Source organism: Enhydra lutris, unplaced genomic scaffold (genome assembly GCF_002288905.1).
Source record: "Enhydra lutris kenyoni isolate GAN:26980312 unplaced genomic scaffold, ASM228890v2 scaffoldscaffold62, whole genome shotgun sequence".
NCBI lineage: Eukaryota > Metazoa > Chordata > Mammalia > Carnivora > Mustelidae > Enhydra > Enhydra lutris.
The window spans coordinates 13173289-13197994 of record NW_019154146.1 but is presented as its reverse complement, the minus strand read 5'-3'; the positions used below and the strand labels follow the sequence as shown (position 1 = coordinate 13197994).

The 24706-nt window shown below is 37.9% G+C and overlaps 1 protein-coding gene across 1 annotated transcript in view; it reads right to left on the bottom strand.

Annotated features, from left to right (window-relative positions):
• The window catches only part of LOC111158714 (interaction protein for cytohesin exchange factors 1), a 207122-nt gene that overhangs the window by 112614 nt on the left and 69802 nt on the right, over positions 1-24706 (bottom strand). The window contains exon 3 of the mRNA XM_022520933.1: positions 6490-6542. The gene's annotated coding sequence lies outside the window, so the exon portion shown is untranslated. The remainder of the gene's footprint in view (positions 1-6489; positions 6543-24706) is intronic.

The following is a 24706-nucleotide window of genomic DNA, read 5'->3' as shown; positions in this document are numbered from 1 at the left end:
TCCCTCCCTAACCTTTGGGGGGCTAATTGCATAACCTCATGCACTGGTTTGACAAATGTTTTCATCTTTAGCCCCTTTCACAATTGGGGAAGCCCCCATTTACTTGTCACCAAGAAGTGAATATGGCTCCCCTCATATTTAGTGGAGCATTTTTTTTACCCCCTTAATCCAGGCCAGGAGGCAAACTACTTCCTGCCTCCAGACAAGGTACCCATTAGGCCCATAGCTTCAGTCTTGTTAGCTGCTTTTCATTTCTGATCCACAGAGATAATTATTGTATTGTTGAACCAATCTGTGCTTTTTTTGGTTTTCCATGTTTCTCTTTGTCTAGCATTGCTCTGTTTCCCAAGAGAATGGAATAACAAAGTGTGAACTCACAGGACCATTATTGGATGGAAGTCATTATTAAGAGTCCATCTTGTAATCACAGTTCAAATGACAAGAAATTCCCTTTCCATAGTAGCCTTAATATACCAATAAGACATCCATTCATTTCCTTTTCTGGCACTTTAAACTTTATTCTATTATGTAGAAATGTCAGTACTTTGACAACTCCATACTTTTGAATACTTTATTCCCTACTCCATTTTTCATCTGGTTAAGCTTTCTCATCTTTTCTGACCCAATTCAAATGCCACCTCCACCATGAGGCCTTCCCTGACTTAGCAGTTAGCTCCTACAAGAATCTTATATTCATGCGGTGATCTTTGTTTGTAGTCATTGTAATAACTGATTCACATCTCCCAAAAATACTCATGATAGGTGCTGTTTCTATCTTCCATTCCACAAATGAGAAACCTCATCTCAGTATAGTTAAGTAACATCTCCTTAGATCAAATTTAAATAGTAGCAGAGACAGGCCAGTTGGCTACTAAGTCTACTATTTAACTCTATGTTACTTTGCTTATTTATTCTGTCTCCTATATTCCACAACACTTTCCTGATGCTCTGAAGTGGATATTGTAATTTATCTGCTTATATATCTCTGTGATACATACATGATGGTAACCCTACCCACTTGATGGTCCAACCCAGAACCTGTGAGTAAGCTCAGACAGGCCCTTTCCCTTAGTTCACACATTTACTCAGTTACTGTCCATGTTAATGTTGCTTCTTAAAGTTTTCAGATCTTTCATCAGCTCTGTAGTTGAATGGCTGCAACTCTGAAGAGTCAATGACTGGCCAAGACTTTAAAGTAGAATTTATGTTCTTGAACATGTCCTGACTTCAAAACCTAGCACTTAGCCCTATGTCCGACACACAGGGAGTACTCAATAAATGTTTACCAAAAGATGAACTATGTTTTAGGCTAATTTTTACTTCACATGATGCCTGACTAGTAGTCTTGGCACAAGTGGAGATTTAACAAATATCCAGAAAGCCATCGACTGCTTGTTTAGTCAGAGCTGAAAAATACCACCACTAAATAACACCAGCAGAGTTAAGTAGCGTAAGAGTACTCCAATACCTTCCTCACCCCCAAAGCCCCACATGCACAGAGAAAAGCTTCTGGGATTGAATGACACTCAATTTGAACTCACCTGAAGTGTTGACCTTTGCTATTTCCTTCTAGGTAAAACAAACTTGTGTTGACCAGATCTCTACTTTTATCTAAAATGCCATTTCCTCAAAAACTATCGCAGCTTTCTCCAGCATCCTGTTTTAAGCATATCCTCCAAATACTAAGAACCTAAAACCAAAGAAATAAGAATGCATGGAGTGGAGGAGGGGGGACTTGTGAGAGGGACGAAATTTTCCAGTGGCAGCTAACAAGACCCTACCCAGGAGTCTATTCCCCAGACAGCTGTCAGGCACTGCTCTGCTGGAAGTCCTACTTGGAGCAGCAAATGTGTTAAACAGCCTCTGAGCTCTGATCTGTATGTCAGGCTTATGCACAACAGTGTTGGCAAAACCATTTTAACACAGCATTATGTTCATGTAGCCTAAAAAACAAGCTGCCAAAATGGGAGCTCTTTTTAGTTGATCAAAAATGTGAAAAATAAATTCCTCACTTCAATCCTGAATTATCCCCACATCCCTGAGACATACACCACAGGCATAGAGTTGGAGGAGCCAGTAGCTTCCCATGGGGGCTGGAATCATTTCCAGGTGGTTCACCCCACACAGTGCACAACAACCAGGCAATACACGATGTGTACGTGATGAATGCACAGCTTTCTTGTGGAGGAAACTCAATACTAGTTTGCTGTTAGACCAGCCATCTCACAGACGGCAGTCCAGGCAATAGCAGATAACACAGCCATAGCACCAGGCGTAAATGTCCCTTCACATTCAATGAGCCTGTCCTCATCAAGCACAAAAACTGAGCACAGTTACCATGATTTATATGTAGAGACTTTTATTTCAGGAAAGTTTTCCCTTGACATTTGATTTAATTTTAATTTACATTAATATGTATTTATTATTAATTATTAAATATTTGTTAACATTTAATAAATTAATTTTATTTAAAATAATTCTTGAGGGGCGCCTGGGTGGCTCAGTGGGTTAAGCCGCTGCCTTCGGCTCAGGTCACGATCTCAGGGTCCTGGGCTCGAGTCCCACATCAGGCTCTCTGCTCAGCAGGAAGCCTGCTTCCCTCTCTCTCTCTCTCTCTGCCTGCCTCTCCGTCTACTTGTGATCTCTCTGTCAAATAAATAAATAAAATCTTTAAAATAAAATAATTCTTGAGAAATCACTGTCATCAAGTTTTTATCACAGATAAATTTGATCATTCCTTCCCCATGAAAGCCATCTCTGAAAGTAAGAATTCTCAGTAGCTTTAGGTAAAAGAATGTCGTATGACAGTAAAAGAGGCAGTCTGTCACATTCCCTCTGAGCCTTGTCATCTTTAAGTTAAGGCTGTTTTCCTTTCTTAACTATAACGTTGTTACTAAGATCTGAGAACAGAGAACTTTCTTAATTAAGCCTTTAGGATCCATATATACTAGTTGTTATTTGTTTATGTGTTTATTCATCTATTTCTTTATTTTAGTGAAAAATTAACCATTGAAGAAAACTAAGCAATACTGATTTAGGGTAGGGGCACCTGGGTCGCTCAGTGGGTTAAAGCCTCTGCCTTCAGCTTGGGTCATGATCCCAGGGTCCTGGGATCAAGCCCTGCATCGGGCTCTCTGCTCAGCGGGGAGCCTGCTTCCTCCTCTCTCTCTGCCTGCTTCTCTGCCTACTTGTGATCTCTGTCTGTCAAATAAATAAATTAAATCTTTTTAAAAAAATACTGATTTAGGGTATAAAACTTTCTTACCACCACACGGTGATGTATGGAAAGCCTTATAAATATCAAGGACTGCACAGAAGGATTCTTAGAGATGTTTAGGGATTGTACCAAATCTAATCATTATGTTGAAGATTTCCCAACAAGCTATGACCTAGATCCTAAAGACGATTATGCTAATTATTTCTTTCAGGCCACAGTTGGGTAAATTATGGCTTTTGTTTATTCAACCACCAGTTATTGCACAATTACTTGGTGCCAAGGATGGGTGATTCAGTGGCTAGCATGCTCTCACACAGCTTCCAGTCAAAGGCAGAAAAGAGGGAATCGAATAAGGATAATGAGGTCCACACGGAAGTGCTATTACCCAGAACTGGGGACTCAGGGGAGGTACCCCACACATTGATAAAAACAAAGCCAGAAAGATGAAGACCTGAGCATAGGAGGGTCTAATACAGAGATGCAGGAGTGAGCAGGAAGGCATGGACCCCGGAGTGTTGGGACATAACCACATTCAGAGTAGTGAAGTTACATCGTGCAGGGCCTTGTAAATTACGTTTGAAACTCTAAGGTTTATCCAAAAGCCAATGGGAAAAGCCACTAAACAGATGTCAGCAGGCAAGTGGCACAATCAGATCTGTGTGTAAGGAAGTTCACTCTGGCTGTCACACGGGGGATCGGAGGGGGCAGGTGCAAAGGCAAGAAGCCCAGCGGGCAGAGGGAAGAGCAAGTGTCATGTCTGTGAAGGTGGGGAAATAGTAAGAAGGTAAAACTGACAGAACTTGGTGAGTTAATACCTTTGGTTCTATGTGAAGCTTTTGCTCTGAACATTCTGCTGTTTCCTTCAGAGGAAAGAAAATACTACTATCAGATAACAAACAACTCAGCTTAATGGAAAAAAAAAAATGTTCTTCTACCACACACATAATAAAATTTCAAATGCTTAGAATTTAGTTTCTTGAGCAGTTTTACTAGTACCATTTACCATAGCAACCTCAATAACTAGCAGGGGAGAATAAAAAAAAGTGTCTTTAAAGTATTGCCCTCCCCCTGCACATGGTAAGCTCCTCAGCATAAGCAGCAAGAAGAGTGCTCAGCACACAGAGCACAATCAATGTTAGGTTAATGGAAATGAAGTGTAATTCGGGATGTGATTAGGTCAAATGTGTCGAGCCTCCTGAAACTACCCAGCATAAAAATAGGTCTCCTGTGCTACATTTTATTTGGAGAACAAATGACAGCAGAAAATTGAACTAATTTTCTGAATGGAAATATAAAGTAGGGTAACCACTGAAAAGCAGCTAGAAGAAATGCTTAAGAGAGATATTTAGCTGTACTACCTACACACTGATGACTATGAGAACAAAATAACAGGTAAATAGGCACACAAGGAAAGTTGAGCTGATTGAGTTATGGGGAAGATGGCTCAGGAAATGAAAAAGCCCCATAAAAAGCCTGAGTTTCCACCAGTAAGGACAGAATCCACCTGCACCCAGGTCCAAGGAAAGCAGGTTACATATTACAGCAGTACTGGCTCTGGGTTGGAAATTATATGGGTGGTGTGTTAGTCCTTTGGTTATCACATCTACAGTCTGTTCCAATAGCTAGGGTTTTACTTGCCTTAAGATGTGGAGATTTGAACTTATTTCAAATAATATTTCCATTTCCAGGTCCTACATAGTATAATGGTTTATACATGATAGAGTCAGGAGAGGTAAACATTAAAAATTAAATGAATGTTTGAATGAATGAATAAATGAATGAATGAATTCATTAAAGTGCTTAGGTGCTCTCTTATTATCTTAGTTTTCATTTCTTCTTCTTAAACATATATGATGAACTCCTTCCAGTTAGAACACTACATTCTTTCAGTAGGATAAGCAAACAGAATAAAAATTAAACCCTCCATTACTTTTCTCAACCATTCTAATTCTCCCTTTGCATTTCTTTGCTTCATATAACATATACACATGTACTTATAATCATATGCATTTTTTTTAAAAATTTTTATAAATTTTCAGGAATGTAAACTTCAGTGTTCCTAAGTGACAAATCTGTGATGCCCACCTTCTTTTGCCCTTGACCACAGGACCCTCCTTTAACACCCGGTGCTATTCCTTCATGTCTAACCCTGGCCAAGGCTCCCACTGCAGCTGCATTTATGCTCTTTGTTGTTCTTCTTCTTTATTTTCCTCATGATTATTCACATCTCCATGATCAAACAACACCTACCCATTTGTATCCAAGGGGTCACATTTTCCTTTTCTGCAATTTTTAGATGGCAAATTTCCCAGGGTACATAATGGACTATAATTTGTGTTTTCATTTTTAGTTTTCTGCAGTCCTGTCTCCCAAAGTTTCTACCATTTTCATCACTAACAAGCTTTTCCTCCTCATTTAAAATTAACATCAGAATCAAAGGGCTGTCTTTGTTTTCTCTATTTCTGGGATATAAAATTGTTAACGAAGCAGAGAATTAATCAGCTTTCCTGCTTTTTAGTAAGCTGTCCCTTCCAGGAGCCATCCAGTTCAATTTCTCCATCACTATTCCTACAACCTGCCTTGATGTCCATTTCCTAATTTGCATAGGGAAACCATGGCCATGTCCCCTATTTGGCAGGAAGTCCTACTATATTCTTTCACACTCCACTTCTGATTCTGCTTTTGGCTCTACTCTAAAAACTTTATCCTATGCATCCATCATGAGGTCATTAGATTTGCCAAAAGATGTACATCATACAGTCCCACACTACCTCACACCCCCTTTTATTAGAAATATGTTATCTACATCAATTTTTTATTTTTCCTGACACCACAGGAGTCCTTGTCAAATAAAGGTGATATACTTCCTCAGTCGACTTACCTAAATAAGCAAATTTATAGCTGTAAAATTATTTTTAAAAAAAAACCTACCATGTCAGCGTAATAATTGGCAGAATATTTCCCATAAAGGTTGCATGAGAGTTTGCACTAATACCACAGTTGACCTCAAACACAGAGATACACTACACACCACATGTTAAAATCACAGTTATGTTTCTGATCTTTAAAAGCAAATAGCTAACAGTCTTAAATACTTGGTGATCATAAGAAACCCTGAAACCTCACCAAAGGATCATTTAATTCCAATGTGGCTAAGGAAATGGAGGGCAATAAATAGCTACCCAAACTTAAGAGCAACTTGTTTATTTTTTCTTACTCATTCCTCAAAGTGACAATGAATATTTAAGTCCACAGTCTCAAAGGGTACTTACAAGAGCATTGCCATCAGTCGCCATGTATGCTGTCAAATTGTTAGAAACAAAAGCTAGAAGAGAAAAAAAGTTTTTAAGTTAAATGTGGAATTAAAGCATTCATAAAAGCATATATCTCTGTGACGGGGGAAAAACATTTCTATTTTGATTGATGAATTTCACAATAAAAGTAATTCATTAAACGGCCTTTTAACACCGAATTCAATAAGCCAATATCTAAAACTGAGTTCACAATATAAGCCAGAATTCATCTGGACATTGGCTAGTATCCTTTAAGTCTACAGCAAGACATGCACATTATCTCCATACTTAATAGTGTGTTCTATATAAACAAATATCTTTGAAAAACAAAACTATTTTCCTCTTTGTGTTGAACAACACAGTATAAGATGTGGAAATATTTAATCCATTATTATTTTTTCTGATTCTAATAACTGAACAATTTCAAAAATGTAACTAATCCCCATGCCTCAGAAGTCCCAACTTTAGTATGAAGATGAGCCCCTTTTGATGTATTACACTTTGTAGTGGATTACCTGAAAGACAAGATGTTCTGTGGTTTCAAGAAAATCAGATGAAAGTAAAAACTCATATTTTCAGAATCTAACAAGCAAAGAAACTTGTTAAACATCCACCAGCCACTGAAACTCTTCCCAATGCAGAGAAACTTTCAATCTCTTTCAGTGACACGAGACATAGATCCATGATCTGTGTGAATTTATTCCTTACACCAATGCTTCCCAAATCTCAAAGAATGGCTCCCCCATTTTAATGTCAAAAACATCATATCCACATTATATAGGTATGAATAAAACACTTGTTTATAAAATACAAAAGAGAAAAACCACAATAAAAAATGATTGATAAATTAATTGCTTATTTTTGTTTATTTAAAAGAATAGACTAGGGATGCCTGGGTTGTTCAGTTGGTTATGTCTGCCTTCAGCTCAGGTCATGATCGCAAAGTCCCAGGATCCAGTCTCATATTGGGCTTCCTGCTCGGGGGGGTCTGCTTCTCCCTCTGCCCTTCACCCCACTCTTTCTCTCACTCTCTTTCTCAAATAGATAAATAAATCTTTATTAATTAATTAATTAATAGACTAAAGCCTAAGTAAAAATCAAATCACAAGCTGGTGAAAATATCTGCAATATATACTTAATATGTAAGAATCAATTTTAAAATGGGCTGAAGACAAGAATAGATGCTTTTCCAAAGAAGACATACAGATGGCATGAAAAGTTGCTCAACATAACTGATCATCAGGCAAATGCAAATCAAAACTACAATGAGACTTCACCTCACACCTGTCATAATGGCTAAAATCAACAACACAAGAAACAAAAGGTGTTGGCAAGAATGTGGAGAAAGGAGAACCCTGCACTTTCGGTAGAAATGCAAACTGCTGTAGCCACTCTGGAAAACAGTAAAGAATTTCCTCAAAAAATTAAAAATAGAACTACCCTATTTACCCAGAGAATACAAAAATACTAATTCAAAGGGACACATGCACCCCAATGTTATACAGCATTATCTACAATAGCCAAATTATGGAAACAACCCAAATGCCCATGAATGGATAAGGAAGCCGTGGTGTACACAACAGAATATTACTCAGCCATCAACGAGAATGACATCTTGCCATTTGCAACAACATGGATGGAACTAGAGTGTGTTACCATAAGCAAAATAACTCAGAAAATGACAAATACCATATGATTTCACTCATATGTGGAATTTAAGCAACCAAACAAACAAGCAAAGGAGAAAAAAAAAAAAAACAGACATGGAGGTATAGCAAGCAACAGACTCTTAACTATAGAAACCAAACTGGTGGTCACCAGAGGAGAGGTGAGCATGGAGATAGGTGAAATAGGTGATGGGGATTATGGAGGGCACTTGTGATGAGCTCTGAGTGGTGTATGGAAGTGCTTAATCACTATCTTGTACACCTGAAGCCAATATAACACCATATGTTAACTACCTGGAGCTAAAATAAAACCTTTAAAAAAACATAATAGAGGGCGCCTGGGTGGCTCAGTGGGTTAAACCCTCTGCCTTCGGCTCAGGTCATGATCTCGGGGTCCTGCGATCGAGCCCCACGTCGGGCTCTCTGCTCAGCAGGGAGCCTGCTTCCCTCTCTCTCTCTGCCAGCCTCTCTGTCTACCTGTGATCTCTCTCTGTCAAATAAATAAATAAAATCTTTAAAAAAAAAACATAATAGAAAGAGTTCTTAGACACCAATAAGAAAATAATAGGCAAACTATATAGAAAAACAAGTGAAAATTTTCAAAAAATAAAAATACAAATGACTAATGTGTAACCTCATTAGCAATAAAATAAGTGCAAAATAAAACAAGATGAACACACACACAAAAGTTACGAGATAGAGGCCACATTTAGTGGAGGTGTGCTGAAAAGAATGTGTTGTTGTTGGAATGTCAAATTCTTACAGCCTAGCTGGAGGGTGATTTTTCAAGATGATGATGACAATCAGTGACCACCAAAGCTTCCTGAGTCTTTACTATCCACTATCAACTACACACTACCATACCAAATGTGCAGAGTTTTATAATATATCTTTAATGAAAAAGTAAGGAAAAACATGTGCAGGCAGCAAAGGAAACAGTCCACAAAACAAAGAGGCAACCCACAGAATGGGAGAAGATATTTGCAAATGACAGTGCAGACAAAAGGTTGATATCCAGGATCTATAAAGAACTCCTGAAACTCAACACACACAAAACAGACAATCATATAAAAAAAAATGGGCAGAAGATATGAACAGACACTTCTCCAATGAAGACATACAAATGACTATCAGACACATGAAAAAATGTTCATCATCACTAGCCATCGGGGAGATTCAAATTAAAACCACATTGAGATACCACCTTCCACCAGTTAGAATGGCCAAAATTAGCAAGACAGGAAACAACATGTGTGGGAGGGGATGTGGAGAAAGGGGAACCCTCTTACACTGTTGGTGGGAATGCAAGTTGGTGCAGCCACTTTGGAGAACAGTGTGGAGATTCCTCAAGAAATTAAAAATAGAGCTTTCCTATGACCCTGCCATTGCACTACTGGGTATTTACCCCAAAGATACAGATGTAGTGAAAAGAAGGGCCATCTGTACCCCAATGTTTATAGCAGCAATGCCCATGGTCACCAAACTGTGGAAAGAACCAAGATGCCCTTCAACGGACAAATGGATAAGGAAGATGTGGCCCATATACACTATGGAGTATGATGCCTCCATCAGAAAGGATGAATACCCAACTTTTGTAGCAACATGGACGGGACTGGAAGAGATTATGTTGAGTGAAATAAGTCAAGCAGAGAGAGTCAATTATATGGTTTCACTGATTTGTGGAGCATAACAAATAGCATGGAGGACAAGGGGAGATGGAGAGGAGAAGGGAGTTGAGGGAAATTGGAAGGGGAGGTGAACCATGAGAGACTATGGACTCTGAAAAACAACCTGAGGGTTTTGAAGGGGCGGGGGATGGGAGGTTGGGGGAACCAGGTGGTGGGTATTGGAGAGGGCACGGATTGCATGGAGCACTGGGTGTGGTGCAAAAACAATGAATACTGTTACGCTGAAAAAAAAAATATGCAGGGTGATCCCATTCACTTTTTATCATGAAAATATAGGTTTATAGATGTAGTGAAAAGAAGGGCCATCTGTACCCCAATGTTCATAGCAGTCGCCAAATGTGGAAAGAGCCAAGATTCCCTTCAACAGATGAATGGATAAAGAAGATATGGTCCATATATACAATGGAGTATTATGCCTCCATCAGAAAGGATGAATACCCAACTTTTGTATCAACATGGACGGGACTGGAAGAGATTGTGCTGAGTGAAATAAGTCAAGCAGAGAAAATCAATTATCATATGGTTTCACTTACTTGTGGAGCATAAGGAACAACACAGAGGACATTAGGAGATGGAGAGGAGAAGTGAATTGGGGGAAATCAGAGGGGAAGACAAACCATGAGAGACTGTGGACTCTGAGAAACAAACTGAGGGTTTTGGAGAGGAGAGGAGTGGGGGGGTTGGGTAAGCCTGGTGGTGGGTATTAAGGAGGGCACGTATTACATGGAGCATTGGGTGTGGTGCATAAACAATGATTTTTGGAACACTGAAAAAAAATTAAATTAAATTAAAAATATATATAGGTTTATATACATAAATCCCATACATCAGTGCATTGGGGGAAAATGTCTAAAGATATTTACAGCAAAATGTGTAATCATCTATGAGAATTGGAATAACCAATAATGTATTGTTTCTTCCCATATGTATGTATTTCCTACAATAAGTATTTATTTTTAAAATAAAAAATAAAGTAAAAAAAATTTAAAAATAATAAAATAAAATAAATATTCTAAAATAAAAATAGCATTCTAATAAAATGCTATAAATATTTTATTGACTTATTATAGCAATATATTTTTAATATCTATTGATTGAACTAATACATAATAAGCAAAAGATGGTTTGAATTCAACAGCACCTTCAGGTAAAGAAGCTTGTAAACTTTTAAAAGTTACGAGCAAAGTTCTGGATTGGTCTGAACTGGATTTAAAACTCAGGTTAGCAATTTATTATGTAATCTTGGGCAAGTAACAAATACTTTGGGACTTTAGGACTCTCATCTGTGAAATGGACATAGTAATAGTATTTCTATCTTAGGTTCAGAGAAAAATAAAGTTAGAAAATATCTTTATAATACTCAGAGCAGTACCCAACATATAATAAATATTCAATAAATTAGTTTATTGTCATAAAACATTTATTTCTTTAGTACTAACTTATTAAAGTAAAGGTCAGCTACATATACCCTTTAAATATGATATAAAGCATTGCTGTGTAATTTTCCTGACTCAAAGGGCTAATCAGCCCCTTCCCTAGAACAATAGAATAGCTACATCTATATTATTTATTAAGCCATTACTACATCCTCTGCCAATTGATGATTTTCATGTATTGCGCCATATGATTATTAGAACTACCTAAGAATAATCCCCTATTATTACTCCCACGTCTTAGGTGAGACAACATAGGCAACATAGAGGAAGAAGTGAGTAAATGGATATTTCTAAATTCAAGCCCAGACTTGACAGTCTGTTCTCTTAACAGCACCGTACTACCCTCACTCCCCCAAAGTCTCCCACAGGACATCGTTTCTAATGGCCATGGTATTCTATGTACCATGATGCTGTAGACAGGTCTCTCTGTTTGGATGATGAGAATGTCAAAGGTAGAGGCCAAGACCCAGTCTTCTCTATGCCCCAGGGTCTATCCGAGTAAACCACACAGCTTAGGCAAGAGTTACCAAAAAATTTTTCTTAATTAATAGATCAGTCCATCAGAAAATTATTATTTCAGTGGAATTCTGAATCCCTTTGCTCAGCCAGATTTCTAACAGTAAAATAAGTAGAAATGACAGAAGATGATGGAAGACAAAAGAAAAAAAATTCATCTCTAATTTTCCAGTAAGCATTGGCGTTTGTTGACAACACACTACTCTAGTCACGCATATCAAGCCTTCCTTTGGTTGTATAGAATATTTCCCTTGTACATATTGTATCCCTTAACCCCTAACAATCTCTTAGGTGTATTCACTTGTCTACAGCCATTGCAACCACTGTTGTCAAATGCACCTCCCTCTTGGACCATTGCAGAAACATCCCAGCTGATATCCTGGTTTGCTTTCTTGACCAAAGTAATGTTTTTCAATGCCCATTAAACGATTCATCTTTTTCTTAAATCTCTACAATTGTCAATGAGTCTTGAGATAAAGACTAATATCATGAAAATCTATTAAGGAAGGCTCTGCCTGGCCTCTGCCTCCTCTCTAGCCCCACCTTGGATGATTTCTATGTCTCTTTCTTCCCTGACTCATGGGGCTTCTTTTTTATTTAATTTAATTTAATTTAATTTAATGTTTCTACATGGATCTTTGTTCATGCTCTTAAATAGCCTGCACCCAAGATCGTTTATCAGCACCATCTAATTCATCCCTTCAACCAAATGTCATTTAGTCAAGAAAGCTTTCCACAGTTCTTATGAGAGATCAATCCCCTTTGGCAAGCTCTCACAGCATGTTGTCTTTTATTCATAGAAGTTCTCATAAATGTACTGAATTATTAATGTTACAATTAGTTCTTTCATCCTGACTCCCCAGTATAGTAAAAGTTACCTGGAGGCAGGTGCAGTGTCTTATCTTGTTCACTCATTTACCACTGTATCCCCAGTCTTTGTTTACCAGGTAGTTCAACAGACACTTGTTGAGAAAATGAATTAAAAATACAAGCTAGTAAAAACACTAAACTATAGATGAGTTTCAATAAACAAAACCTATGAATTCCAAATTTTTTGTTTAGGAGGATAGTGCTGTCAGGAATATGCCTCTAGAATTCACCTCCCCAATCTGCAGGATATGGAAATGAGACTGTTGATGTCAGCCTTCTCTGAGTCAAAGAGCAAATGCATAGAAACGATATGCAATCAGTGGTGTGGGCAGGGAAGAATAAGGGGATGGGGATACGTAGGCCTGGATGTGCTATTGTAGAGGCTATATGTGAGTGTTTACTTAATAATTTAAGAGTTTCAGTACCTTATTTCTTGAAGTAGTGAACATACATGAAATTGAAAATTTCACCAAAATGATTCAAAGATAATTTGGGGCAGAAGAATCATCAAAACACTTTAGCTCAACTCTTGCCTCTCCTCTTCCATAAAAAGCCCATAGTCATAATCCAAAAGAATTAAGAAGTGAAATGGTGGTTATGGAGACTAATGTAAATGTTTACTTATTGCTTAAATAATGAAAACAAACTTGGCTAACCATGTTACAGCACACATGTTATCTATATGTTGATAAGCTAAACATGTAGTTCCAAGATTTTGATAAATATATTTATAAGGCACACAGTGAAAGCAATTAATGAAAAAATAATAATGACACTGATGAAGGTGTCTTGATAATAATTTTGCCTTATTCCCAACCCTGAGAATATCAGTTTAAGTAAGGTGCCCATAAGTAAAAAGAGTTAAAGGAAGGAGTAGTTACCTGATATGTCTTGATAAAGGATTTTTTATAAAAGATTTCTGTATAATTCCCAAGAATTAAAAATGTATAAGAACCTAATGCCAAGGCAAAAATAACTTTCATAAATCAAGAGGTTTCTAATTCTTTGCTTTCAACAAAATTAAAGAAAAATCTATTTTGATTGTTAATTATTAAAAGTAGTTGTGATAGATCACATGGGGTATTTGGCATATACTTGGAAGGGGTTCAAAAGTGCTTCATTTCCATCTATTTATGTGAAAAACATTTTTAAGTCTTCACATACATAGAAAGCAACAAAAGGATTAAAACTTGTTCTGAACTCTTTCATTCCACCAATAAATATTATTCACCTATAAGTAGTTCCATAATTAGGGGAAAAGCCTCATCTATATCTCATTAAATGATGCATTCTCAATAAAAATATGTACCTCTTGCACTAACCATTATTTGTCAAAATAGCATATTCATGTTGTTTGTCAAATTGCATACTAATAATAACTATAATGATAACCCACTCCAAATGAAATCTTATATGGCTTAAAGAATTGTGTCACACAAAAAATTAAATCAATTTCAGTTTAAGTATGTATTTTTTGCTGAAATAAACTCATCAATGAAATTTTTTGAAGCAAATATATATATCTATATATCTATATATAATATAGATATATAATAATTGGATAAAAACCTATGGAGTAGTAGAATGAAAATATGAGTTCCACAAGGGAAGAGAACAGAGTAATGTAAAATTAAAATTCCAAAGATGACTTTTTAAAATATATATATATATATGTGACATACCCAATCTCTGTGCTATTTCTATCACACAGGTTATATTTAAAAAGAAATATAATCTTTTTACTATCAAGATTTATCATATGTCAGAAATGGCATCTTTTACAATTATTTAAACAAACATACAATAAAAACTCTAGGTAACAATGTAAGGTTTTGGGGGGTACATAGGGCTTCCAAATTACTTTCTGGGTAGACAACCAAAATAACATGTTTCAAAACTACTACCCACGCAGGGATTAGGGTCAAACATTTCACTCTGCCACTTGTTAAATGTGGAAACTTATTAAAATCGCTTAATTTGCCTGCATAATAGACACCACATATGTTAAACAGAAATAATAACCAGCTCGGGGATTTTGTGAGAATTAAATGAAATACCGTATGAGAAGCCTACAAGACCCGATGCATGTTCACCAAGTGGTAGCAATTATCTTGAATGGGAGCAATTACCTGGAAATGGCTTTGTTATAGAAAACTATTCTTCCTGATGGAATTAGCACACAACTATAGGATGTGAGCAAGTGTGATAACAGGTTTCATCAAATAAAATAGCTTTTACTCTTCAAGGTTGATTAAACTCCCTAACCTACTCTCCTAGAGACATTTCCGGTGCCTTGTTTCAGAATTTAAGGATTTAAAGGAATAATTTTCTCAGTCCCATTTGAGACGGTTATCTTCTTTAAAAAAACAACTCCTTGGGGCACCTGGGTGGCTCAGGGGATTAAGCCTCTGCTCTGGGCTCAGGTCATGATCCCAGGGTTCTGGGATCAAGCCCCACATGGGGCTCTCTGCTCAGCAGGGAGCCTGCTTCCCCTCCTCTCTCTCTGCCTGCCTCTCTGCTTACTTGTGATCTCTCTGTCAAATAAATAAAATCTTTAAAAAAACAAAAACAAAAAAAAAAAAACCTCCTTAACACACCACCACATGAGACTCAGCCAAAACAATGAGGCTGCAAATACTGTTTTTAAGTTTGTGAAATGAAAACAAATGTATTCCTGATAAGCTCTGCAACTAAAAAGCAGAAACCCCATTTCATTACCAAATGGATAATAAAGCTAATTTCAAAAAAGATGATAAGCCCCTTAATATGTACTGGTTGTTAGGGACTGAATGTTTGTGTTCCCCACCCGCTCCCAAAATTCACAGGTTGAAATTTAATCCCCCTGTGATATGTTTGGAAGTGGGGCCTTTGGGAGCTGATTAGGTCATGGCAGTGGAGTCCTCATAAATGAGATTAAGGCCCTTAAAAAGACCAGAGAGGTAGCTAGCTCCCTTTCTACCATGTGAAGAGACAAGAGGAGTGGGCTGTCTACAACCCAGAAGAGATCTCTTAGGAGAAACCAGCCATGATGGTCCCATAATACTGAACTCCCAGCCTTCAGAATTATGACAAATAAATTTGTGTCATTGACAAGGCACACAGTTATGGTATTTTGGTATAGAAGCCCAAGCTGACTAGGACGTCAGTGAAGAATCATTCTACTTTGCTTTAGGTGCAAACAAAATACAAGTTTATTCTAGCAATTTATTTTAGAAATTGTTTAGCAAATTAGTTAAGTTAGAAATATCGACTCTGGTCTTCTATCATTTTAAAAATCAGAAAATAAACCAACACATCAACATGCAACCAATGCTCTATTGATAAAGAAGGCAATTGCTAGTATAATTGGTACTTTTTTTAAAAGAACAAAGAAAAAAATTCACTAAAGGCAGTTATTGGTATTATTGTTCCAAAAGCAACTGCCTTGATTAGTCCCCTCTCGACCTTATAATCGTTGGGATGATGCAACAAAATAAGCACCATGTCTAGTTTTAAAGGTTTTTGAAAAGAAGATAATTTAGATGAGCACTGGGCATTATATGGAAGTGCCAAATCACTATATTGTACACCTGAAACTAATATTACATTGTATGTTAACTACCAGGAATTTAAATAAAAACTTTTTTTTAAAAAAGACAATTTTTTCTGTGATTTAAAGGTAGTTTTTCAAGTGGAATAAACTATGACCTAGATTTATTCTTTTTCTTTTGAACAGAGCAAGACAGCTCTGAACTAAAATTTTTAAAACCCACATACTAATTCATAACATGCTTATCCTTTAAAATTACAACACTGGCATTTGACAAGACATTCTCAGAGCAGCAAACAAATTTATAGAAAGTCCATGAACAGAGGCAAACAATGTGCATTATTCTTAATCCAGAAACTAGAGCTAAAGAGGAAATAGAAAATGCTGGTCACTCTAGAGGCAGAAGGCTCAGATATCAAAAAGCACATGATACGTGTGGTAACAAACTTAACTAGAAATGAGAACCATTAGCAAGCATCTTCTGTTACTTGGTAGTCCGTCAAAGCAATGCCATGGGAAGCAAGAGAGAAAATCCATCTTTGCTAATGTATAAAAGCAAATGACAGGAAATAATCCATTAGTTTAGCCAATTAGCAGGAGATCTCTTGTTAAGGCAGAGGAAGAGAGAAGGAAGCAAAACACAAGATAACCCCCCTGTGAGCACATCCACAGTGATGTATGGAAGGAATGGTCTGGAATTGTTACTTGGTTCAAGAAATTCATGAGAGGAAAATGGTTTAATCAAAGTATCTCGTTGTTTCTTTTCTTTTTTTAAGATTTACTTATTTATTCCAGTGGGGGAGGGGTAGGAGGAGAGGGAGAGAAACTCAAGCACTTCCCATGCTCACTACAGAGCCCAACCTGGGGCTCCATGCTGGACTCCGTATCAGGACTCTGAGATCATGACCCTGAGATCACAACCTGAGCTGAGACCAAGAGTCACATGCTTAACCTACTGCACCATCCAGATGCCCCCATCTTTTCTTTTAAATTTAAGCTCTATTGTCATCCTGATTCCAATCTATTCCCTGCATGTTTTAAACATCTTATTCTTTCTTTCTCTATCATCTATTTTCTCTTTCTTATTGTTAACTTTTCCACTCATTTTGCTACATTTCTGCTCTCGCTCCACTTTGAGGATGAACTGACAGATGGTTTTCAGAGCCACGGCTTTTTTTAAACAGAAACTATGATGATTAAAATTACTTTATTTTCAACACCACTAAAATACTGCGGTACATCATCTAAAGAGACTGGCAGACCTCTCTCTCACTTGTCCTTCTTGCATCCCCACAGGATGCAACTCAGTCCTGACAATCAAGGCGTAGACAGAAAAATCTACAAATCTAAGCAAGGAAAGCTTCTCTTTCCGCCAATCATGTCAATCTCTGCTCCCAAGGGACCATTTTTCCATGGTAACAAGCAAGTGGCAAACTGTAAGACATCCTGAACAATCTGCTTCTTTTACCTCCTGCAAGAACCTGCAACAAATACAAGTGGCTGTTGACCATACCCCTTGGGGAGGCACGAAACTCCTTTGTGTCCCTGGACTGCAGGGTTCTCTGGCTCTTCTCTGAGCTTCCAGAGCCTAAAACTTCAAAGACGATGGTCTGCACCCCAACATGCCCCTAGGGCTCAGGCAAGTGACAGAGCCTTACTGATCTCCCAGTGGGGCCATGGCAGATCATCCTGGGTCCATGGCTCCCAAATGAGGCACTTTCCCTTCCCCAGCTCATAGAGTTGACTGGATGCCAGAAGAGACTCATGTCTGTGGGGCTGATTGTGTTCCCATGATAATTTTAAATTCCATAATGCCAGCCCTGTAAGCGATTCCTCCCAGAAGCCTTCCAGAATTAGGCTAGCATGCTGACTTTGGCTATTCAAATTATTCTATAGGCAAGGATCCCCCAAAACAGATTTGCACACCCCCCTAAACACACATAAACATACACACTAGCAGCAGCCTTGTACAACACTGCAGATAAAACCTGCATGATACCTCCCTCCTCTCCTAGGCCAGTGACAGATCCCAGAAACTTCAAGAATCCAGTCATTCTAAGATTCAATCTAGCTGTGTGTTTTGGTCCAATCTAAGAGATTTGTGATTGAAACCCAAGGAACTTCCTCAAAGGTTTCTACTAGCACGAAGATGCTACATGAAGTAGGGGAAGGGTCACGAGCCTATCATAAGGCCACAGGAAACCCTGGGAGCCCCTAAAAAAAAAACTATTAATTATTAGGTCCACTACAGTCTGACTCAGGAACACACCCCAATTCTCTACAATGGCAGCCCCTAAGTAACGACACCTGATGCCTTCACTCCAGTTTGTGGGAGTAAGAGCAGATGCAGTGCTGTAAGATTGACCAGATAAAAATGGCAAGGGATGGCCCTTACTTTTCTGCAACTTGCACCCTTAAATTTCTCTACTCAATTATTCTTTATTCTATAAGAATAATAATCATATTTTCTCTCTATGAAAGATAATAAATTTTTCGGCTTATAAAATCCGGACTATATGGGCACTGCTCTGGGGCAACCAATCAATCTAATTCAACTTTCCCAATTGACCTTCTACCGAACACTTTCCACCAAAGTTAATAAAGTATACCCTACATAGTGGTCTCTGCCATAGGACCATTGCTGGCTGGAAGAAAGCCAGAAAAAGAAAACATATTGCACAGCTATTTGCACCCATTGTTGTGGACTTGAGCCAAAATTCTTTTTTTGTCTGGCTAGCTCTTTCACTGGGAAATATCACTTTAATGGGTCTTATTATTTTGCAAAGGTAGTGTCCCAAGCCTTGTCAGACAGGAGAGGTAGACACCATTAAGAGCTAAACTGCTGTGCATAATAATGGGAAGGCTTCCTTTATTAAGAATAGGGTGGCTGGTGTGACAGTCCCAAGATGGTGACAAAAGTTGTTTCTTTTTTTTGTTTGTTTTTGTTTTTGTTTTTTAATGTAACAAACATCAGGATTGATTTTGTCATTTATTATGCAGAAGTAATTAAATCATATATTTTTTTGTTTTTGTTTTTTGTTATTTTTTTTTAATTTTTTTATTTCTTTTCAGCGTAACAGTATTCATTGTTTTTGCACCACACCCAGTGCTCCATGCAATCCGTGCTCTCTCTAATACCCACCACCTGGTTCCCCCAACCTCCCATCCCCCGCCCCTTCAAAACCCTCAGATTGTTTTTCAGAGTCCATAGTCTCTCATGGTTCACCTCCCCTTCCAATTTCCCTCAACTCCCTTCTCCTCTCCATCTCCCCTTGTCCTCCATGCTATTTGCTATGCTCCACAAATAAGTGAAAGTTGTTTCTTATTTTGCTCCCCCTCACAAGAAGAACAAGTAACATCTATTCAAGAACAAGACACTACTGGCAGAGTCCTAGGGCACAAGGATGAGGCTGAAGCACCCCCCTGCACCTCAAAGACCAAGCTGATGCCTTAGAAGGGTAAGAGAAGAGGCTACATGTTGACTACATTGCCCCTCCCCCAGGACAGGGCCACACCATGTGCAGAGGTCCCCCTGAGCCTCTAGTCCCTTCAGTGGCAAAAGAGAACCCAAAGAGACAATCAACCTCCCCTAGCATTGTGAGTCTCTTTGTAGGAGCCTCTACCCTTAAAGTGCTCTGTAAGGATTAGAGAGGAATCTGTAGGGCCCAGCCACCAAAAATCTGACTACGATGGAGAAGTTGGGAGGGGGTTGCAACAACCAGCACACAGATCCTGGCAGACCAAGTTCATGCCTGCAGGGCCCAAGTAGTAATCCCAGTCAGTGGCTCTGTTCACCTATAGAACCAAGTTGGGACTGCACTCTGACAGGGAACTCTGGTGATGCAGACCTGTCTGTTTGGGATCCTAAAACAAGTTTTGCCAGCCCCAGAACTGTTTTGCTAGTCAGAGCCCCACCTGCTGTGGAGAGTGCCTTCTAGGCCCATGTGATGAAAAGGGCTGATGACAAGTCCTAGAAGCTATGCAGCCCAGTGGCACCAGAGCCAAGAGGCAGGTGAAGAGAGCTGATCTCCTCCAGAACAAAGCCAGTACCAGGTGTGGAGGCTTCCCATGCTCTGTGTGGGTAGAGGGATTCATTCTTAGCCAAGGCTGCCAGTAGCTCCTGGTCTGACCCAACCAGACAGCCTATTTGGGAAGTTGAGGATAGTCTGGAATGGTTCCTCCCCTACCACCTAGGCAAGGCAGCTGACACATGGACTCACCAGCTGTGGAGAGTGTCTTCTGGCCCCATCAAACCAGAAGGGCTGGTGAAAACAACTGGAAGCTATGCAGCCCAGGGGTGCTGGAGTCGAGAGTAGGGCACACAGAGCTAGCAGTTTGCAGAGCAAAGCCGGTGACCCTGTTTGGCCAGGGAACTTGGGGTGCAGGTCAGCTTGAGTTAAGATAACAAAGTAGCTGTAGAGCTGCTTCCACTACACCTGGGCAGGGAATCTAATTCATAGCCCTACTCCTCACTGAAGACAGCCTTCAGCCTGTCTGACAAGAATTTAACCAGAGCACACACAAAGCTGCACAGTACATTCAACAGCCCTACGTACAGTGCCACTGGAAGAGAGAGCACAGCTGGTGGCTTCCTTTATCCACAGAGCAGAACTGATGAAGTCACCTGACCAGGGAATTCAGTGCATCCTCAGGCCTGATGCAAGTCCCCAAACAACAAGCCATATAGTCCTGGACCCTGGCCTACTGTCCTTCCAGGACTGGGAAGCGAATTTATAGCCTCGGCTATTATTAAATATAGTACCCAGTCCCAACCATCTAGTCAGCTTGACCAAAAAATTCAGGTAACTGTGGAACCTAGCCCACAGCCTCACTTGTGTAAGGAACTAAGCCCGTACTGTTCTCAACCAGTAGCACACCCCCCATCTCATTCACCAGAATTCGAACAGTTGCCTCACTCAAAAATAGACAATAGTTGGTCTCACCTGCCCAAAGATATTACCAGAAGACACACCTAGAAACCCAAACTGCCTTTGCCAAAGCAAACCTATTAAGATTGGGAAAGGAATGCCATTACTCGAATGCGCAAATACCAACAAAAAGAAATAAGGAACACACACACACACACACACACACACAAATCATGTAAGTGTGACACCACCAAAAGAGACCGATAAAGCTCTAATAACTGGCTGTAAAGAAATGGATATCACTAAATCCTACCCCCGGAACTAACGTTACACTGTATGTTAACTAACTGGAATTTAAATAAAAACTTGAAGAAAAAGAAATAATGGATATCTATGAACTGCAAGACAAAGAATTCAGAATAATCCTCCTTGGAAAGTTTAGTGAACTATAAGAAAACACAGATAGACAAGTAAACAAAATTAAGAAAACAATGCACGAACAAAATGAGAAATTTGAAGGAAATACCAACCATAAAAAAAGAAATGAAGAAAGAAATTCTCAAGTTGAAAAATATAATAATTGAACTGAAGAATTTGATAGAGTTTCCAAAGTAGACACAGCAATGCGGAAGAATCAGTGACCTGCACGATAGGACATTAGAAATTATCCAGTCAGAAGAGCAAAAAGAAAAAAGAATGAAGAAAATCTATGGGAATTATAGAACACAACAACAACAACAAAAAGTATTTGCATTAAGGAATTCCAGAAAAAGAAGAGAAAGAGAAAAGGATAGAAAGTATATATAAAGAAATAATGGTGAAAACCCTTTTGAACCTGGTGAAAAAAAGTAGACATCTGGATCCATGAGTCCCAAGGGATCCCAAATAGGTTGGACCCAAATAACACTACATTAAGACACATTATAATTAAATTGTCAAAAGTCAAAGACAACGAATTTGAGAAGCAGCAAGAGAAAAGGGAGAAGTTATATACAAGGGAACCCCCATGGAATGGGATGACATATTCAAAATATTGAAAGAAACTATCAACCAAGAATTCTATACCTTGTGAACCTGTCCTTCAGAATAAAGAGGGATAAAAACTTCCCGGACAAACAAAAACTGAGGGACTTCATTACAACCAACCTGCCTTATAAGAAATGCTAAAGGGAGTTCTTTGAGTAGGAGAGAAAAAACACTAATTAAAAGCATAAGAATAGAAAAAGGTAGCATAAATTTCATTGGTAACAATACATATATAGTCATAGTTAGATTTTGCAGTATGGTAATAATGGTGCCTAACTCACAACTCTGGTTTAAAATTTTAAAAAATGAATGTAGTAAAATAACCACAAATATAATAATCTATTATTAGTTACACAATCTAACATGTAAATTCTAACAGCAATAACCTAATGTGAGGGGGATAAGAAATAAAAATGTAAAGTATACAAATTCTATTGAAGTTAATTCATTACCAAATTAAAATAAAATGTTATAAGTTTAAGATATTTTATGTAAGCCTCGTGCTAACTACAAGGGGAAAATTTGTAATAATCATGCAAAAAGACATGATAAAGATGTCAAAGCATATGAATACCACAAGACATTAAAGCACACACACAAAGGACAGTAGAATAAGAAACAAGGAGCAATGGATCTAGCAAATAATCAGAAAACAATTAACAAAATTGCAATAATAAATCTTTACCTATCAATAATTATTTTAGATGCAAAAGGATTAAAGTCTTCCATCAAAAGACATAGAATGGCTGAATATATAAAATAACAAGATCCAACACTATGCTGCATCCAAGATACTCACTTTAGCCTTAAAGACACACCTAGACTGAGAGCAAAGATGCAAAAAGACATTTCAAGTAAATGGTAACCAAAAAAAAAAAGCAAGAAAAGCTATACTTATATTAGACAAAATAGACTTTAAACTAAAAATAAGTAAAAAAGAAAAAGAAGGTCATTATATAATGATTAAGGGGTCCACACATCAACACATCATAGTAATCGTAAATACGTGTCTGCCCAACATCAGAACACCTAAACATATAAAGCAAAGCCAACAGAACTAAAAGGAGAAATGAACAGTAACGTAATAATAGTTGGGGACTTTAATACCCCACTCTGAACAGTGTATGAGTCATGCAGACAGAGAATCAAGAAGGAAACAGCAGATTGGAACACCACTAATGGATATAACAGATATATAGAGAACATTCTATTTAACAACAGCAGAATACACATTCTTCTCAAGCACACATAGAATATTTTCTAGGAGAGACCATATGTTAGGCCACAAAACAAGTCTTAACATATTCAAGAAGATTGAATTGATACTAAGTATCTTCTCTGACCACAATGTCATGTGAAATCAGTAGCAAGAGGAAAACTGGAAAATTCACAAACACATGAACAACCTGAACAACCAATGGCTCAAAGAAGAAATTAAAGGGGAAATTAAGTTACCAAAAATGGAAATATGACATGTGAGAACTTATGGGATGCAGCAAAAACAGTTCTAAGAGAGAAGTTCATAGCAATAAACACCTATCATACAAAGCAAGAAAGATCCCAAATAAATAATCTAACTCTACATCTTAAAGAAATAGAAAAAGAAGGACAAACTGAGCAGAAATAACACCAATTAGAACAGAAATGAATGAAATAGAGAAGAGAAAAACAATGGAAAATATTAACCAAACTTAGAGTTGATTCTTTGAAAAGATAAAATTGACAAACCCTTAGCTAGACTAAGCAAGAAAAAAAAGGAGAAAAGACTCAAATCAACAAAATTATAAATTAAGGAGACATTTCAACTAACACCACAGATATTCTAAGGATAGTAAGAGGCTATTATGAAGAGGCTATTGGCCAATAAACCAGACAACCTAGAAGAAATGGAAAAATTTTTAAATACTGCTTACCAAGACTGAATTAGGAAGAAATAGAAAATCTGAATAGAACAATTAGTTACCAGTAAGGATATTTGAATCAGTAATAAAAAAAAATGTCCCAACAAAGAAAAGCCCAGGAGCAGATGGCTTCACTTGTGACGTTCACCAAACACTTGAAGAATCGACACTAATCCTTTTCAAACTCTTCCAAAAATTCGAAGAAGAGGGAATACTCTCAAAATAATTTCACAAGGCTAGGATTATCCTGATACCAAGCCAGAAAAGGACACAACTAGAAAAGAAAACTACAAACCAATATCCCTGATGAATTTAGATGCAAAAATTCTCAATAAAATACTGCAAAACAAATTTAGCAACACATTAAAAGGATCATTCACCATGATCAAATGAGATTTATCCCTAGGATGCAAGGATATTCCAAATCAATAGTGTCCCAATCAATGTAAAGCATCACATTAATAAAAGGATCATATGATCATCTCAATTCACACAGAAAAAGTAAACAAAATTCAGCATCCATTCAAAATAAAAACTCCACAAATAATGCATAGAAGGCACATTATTCAATATAATAAAGGCCATATATGGCAAGCTCATGGCTAACTTGATGCTCAAAGGTGAAAAGATGAAAGTTTTTCCTCTAAGATCAAGAATGACACAAGGGTGCTCTCTCACCACTTCTATTCAACATA